Source organism: Bubalus kerabau, chromosome 6, assembly GCF_029407905.1.
Source record: "Bubalus kerabau isolate K-KA32 ecotype Philippines breed swamp buffalo chromosome 6, PCC_UOA_SB_1v2, whole genome shotgun sequence".
Classification (NCBI taxonomy): Eukaryota; Metazoa; Chordata; class Mammalia; order Artiodactyla; family Bovidae; genus Bubalus; species Bubalus kerabau.
The window spans coordinates 20,962,815-20,966,629 of record NC_073629.1 but is presented as its reverse complement, the minus strand read 5'-3'; the positions used below and the strand labels follow the sequence as shown (position 1 = coordinate 20,966,629).

The 3,815-nt window shown below is 51.9% G+C and overlaps 1 non-coding gene across 1 annotated transcript; it reads left to right on the top strand.

The window, feature by feature from the left end:
• The first annotated feature begins 459 nt into the window (after positions 1-459).
• Positions 460-532, top strand: TRNAG-UCC (transfer RNA glycine (anticodon UCC)). Its single transcript has one exon. It is a non-coding gene; the product is annotated as a tRNA-Gly (tRNA).
• The last annotated feature ends 3,283 nt before the right edge of the window (positions 533-3,815 follow it).

The following is a 3,815-nucleotide window of genomic DNA, read 5'->3' as shown; positions in this document are numbered from 1 at the left end:
CACCCACATCCTGACTGTTGCACAAGGGCGCAGAGCACGCAGTGGTGGTGCCTGCTGCCGGCCTGGAGTCAGGGGGCCTGAGCTGCTGTTCCTTCTGGGAAATAAGGGGCCAGCCTGCACTTCTCCGGAGCTCCCTGTTCGGAAAGGCTGCACGTTCCTTCCCAGAAAAGTGTGAGCTCCGCCTGCAGGGATGCTGGCTCTGAAAACCACGACCTGGCCGCCAACCCTTCTCCTTGCGCCAGTGGCTTGGGAAGGTGCCATGAAGGTGCTGGGCCAGGAATGGGGAGACCTGGGTTCTGGCTCCAGTTCTGTCTCCTAAGTCAAGCACTTGGCATCACCTCCTGCCTCAGTGTTTTCATCTGATAAATGGAAGGAATGTCCATCAGTCCACCTCCACTTTATAATGTTTGGGGAGAAGATCAAATGAGATGATGAATCTAAAAAGCTCTTGGAGGGAATTCCCTGATGGTCCAGTGGTTAGGACTCTGCACTTCCACTGCAGGGAGCATGGGTTCAATCCCCGATGGGGGAAATGAGATCCTGCAAGCTGCATGATGCCACCAAAAAAGAACAAATAAATAAAATTTTTAAAATGAATTTTTTTATTATCCCCCTCGGAGACCAGAGGCTCTATGCAGAGTGAAGAATTGGGGCCAATGTAGTTCTCTTACCCACTGCGTCCTGGTGTTTTTAGATGAGGCCAGGGCCTGAGGTGAGAGAATGGCAGGTGGTGGTGGGTATAACCGCCTCTCCTCACCCTTCACCACAGCCGCCCTCTCTGCCAGGCCGCCCCTCCTGTGGCACCTGCCCCGCCCTGTAGTGGGAGGGTTGGGAGACAGCTAGACAGAGGCCTGAACCATCTTCCGAGGACTAAGGTGAGGAGAAGACACAAGGACTCAGAAATAGGGGTTTTCTTTCTGATACTGACCCTGGACTGACTGTCAGAGCTTCAAAGGGAAAGCTCAGGGAGCCGAACCCTAAAATGATCACTCACACATTCAACAGCGTAACTGAACACCTACACTGGGAAACAATGAGGCCCCAGCTGCCCAAGGTGGATGCTCTGCCGGCTAGTCTCAGAGTCCCCTGGGCACTGAGGGGCCCAGCAGAGCCGGGGGACTGGGTGGGCCTGTCCAGGAACAGGGACTGAATGGGGATCAAGTGGGAGCAGTGGCAGAAGCCAGACTAGGGAAGCTGGGGAGCCAGGCTGCAGTGCTGGACTGAACGTGAGGCCACAGAACAGGAACCAATATGCTTCTCAACCCAGGAAGACCTTAGAGCCCCGGAAGCCCCACTGAGGCAGTGGGACAGCCAGCGTCCAGGCTCATCTGGAGGAGGGTGACCCTGGCCCTGGTGCCGCAGCGAGCTGGTTACTCCCTCCTTCAACCTGTGCCTCCCTGGAGCAAGCCTCTGCCTGCCCACCTCTGATGTCAGGCCCTTGGTTTGTACATTCTTTCCTCTTGTCCTGGAGGAAGACGCCCACTGCACTGGTGCACTGGTTTCTTTCCATCACCCTAGGTCAATTTCAAGTTTGTTTACTCCAGATTTTTTTCTTTTTTTTTTTTTTTTTGGCTGTGCTATGCGACTTGTGGATCTTAGTTTCCTGACCAGGGATCAAACCTGGGCCCTTGGCAGTGAAAGTGTGGAGTCCTAACCACTGAACCACCAAGGAGTTACCCCAGAAATTTTTCCTTCCCAGTTGGTGTTCCCAGTTCAGTTGGGCCAGTGGCTCAGGGGACACTTCTAAGTATTTTGCTAAGTTTCTCCTCTTAACATACAGCACGCAAGCAGCAACTGAAATTTTATCATGTGGTCCTCAGTGCCAGGCCCTGAAGGGGAAACCAAGAAGAGCAAGGCAAGCCTCCATTCTTGGGAATTTAACAAATCATGTTTATAACAAATTTATAAATACATATAAATTATCATATAAAATTATAAATCTAAATGATACATTGATTAGATTATAAATTCCCTAAATGATATAAACTGACAGTGTAAGGTCAGCCTGCCTACTGTCTCAGCTGCCATGAGTTGGGGTGTGGTGCTGAATGTAGCTGTAGGAGGAAAGGACAGGTCAGAGCAGCACCTGCTTTTGGAAGAGGTGGCATCTGAGTGACCTTGGAGGATGAGTTGGATATGAGGGATGGGAATAAGCAGAGAAGGCATTCCATGGATGCCGGAAGCAAAGTATCACACATTTGTAAGGGTCACCGTCCCTGTGATCCATGCAGGAGGTGAGGAGAGCTTAGACAGGGGGTGGCCATGGAATGGATGAGGACACATAACCGTGTGAAGGGCAGGAAGTCTTTGGGCTAGGAGGCCAGACTTCATGACACAATCTGGGAATCTAATTCTGGACTTGTCAAAAATTGCCACAATCTCTTCGCCTGGAAAACAAAGGGACTGGGCAAAATGACCTCTAAAGTCCCATACTATTCTGGAATAATGGAGAGGAGTAAAGATGTCTCTAGGATTTTGAAGATTAGTCCTAATCAGTTTTGTTTTTTTTTTCCATTGTAGGATCTTGGTTCCCCAAACAAGGATCAAACCCAGCCCCCATGCAGTGGAAGCCCTGAACCTTAAGTTCCAAAGATGTCAGTTTAAAATAAACAGAGTGGACCCATTTCTGACTCTCCCTTCCCACTGGAGTCTCGTCACAACTGCCATAGGCTCACTGGTTCTTAGTCTTGCCAGGCAGCCACCGCTTCCCTCCACTGGGAGAGCGTGACCTGCTACATCAAAACGAGAGCAAGGAAGAGGAACTGGCCTTTGCTCCTGGAGATCTGTCAGCTTCAGCTCCGTGAATTTTGTCCGTCATCAGCACAATCTTGCTAGGAAGCACGTGGCTGCCCAAAGCCGGCAGGTGAGGGTGTGAAGTCCCTAAACTGACAGATTAAGTTTCCATCACCCCAAGGGAAGGGGGGCCTTAAAGCAGAAATGAGGCTGTTAATAAGAAATGCAGGATGGTTTTTGCATACCCGGGTCGGAGGACTCAAGAGAGTACCTGCTTCACAGGCAAACTTCCCAAAGAGTGGTTTAGACCGGCTGGCCTCGCCTGCGGGTGTTCGTAAAACCCCTGTGGAGCTTAGGAACGAGATCACCCAGACTGGGGACCAGACATCTGTACTTTAATATCCCCGCAGGCAATTGTCAGACACACCTAAGTGTGAGACCCTCCCCCCCCCCACCACCGGCCTAGAGAGCTGCCAGGGCCAGGGCTTTGGGCCAAGGAGCGAGAGGGACAGAGGTGGTCCTGGGAGGTGAGAGGCTCACTCACAGACTGAGCTGTGGCGTGGAAGGTTCCAAGCTCAGAGGAGATGGATGGGGGTGGGCATTTCAGACAAGGAGGCACAGAAGCCCTGATTGGAGGCTTGGCCTGTTCAGGGTGGCGAAGCTGGAGGGGCTTTGAATGCCAAGAGCTGGACTAGATCCTGAAGCCGCAGGAGCAGGGAAGCTTTGAGAAGAGAAGGGAGACCCTTTCCAGCAGCAGGAGCCGATGTGGCCCCTGCTTGTCCACACAGGGCCCTCAAGGTCTCTGAGATGGGCCTGGGCCTGTGGTCAGAGAGGCAAGCCTGCCCTCCCTCCTGCCTCGACTGTGTTTCCTTCATGGCAAGCCCTGACTCTTCCATTTCTGACTTCAAGTCCTTGGTATGTACGAAATTCTTGCCTCTCCTTTGGCTGCCCTGCCTGTCTCTCTGGCCGCAGTTTTGAGTTTTGTACCCTGATTCCTACCCTTTTATGTCTGCCTTTCTTAGGCCTTCAGCACACTCTGTCAAAATTAATTTGACACCAAGCTGGCTTTCTCTAGAAAGTCT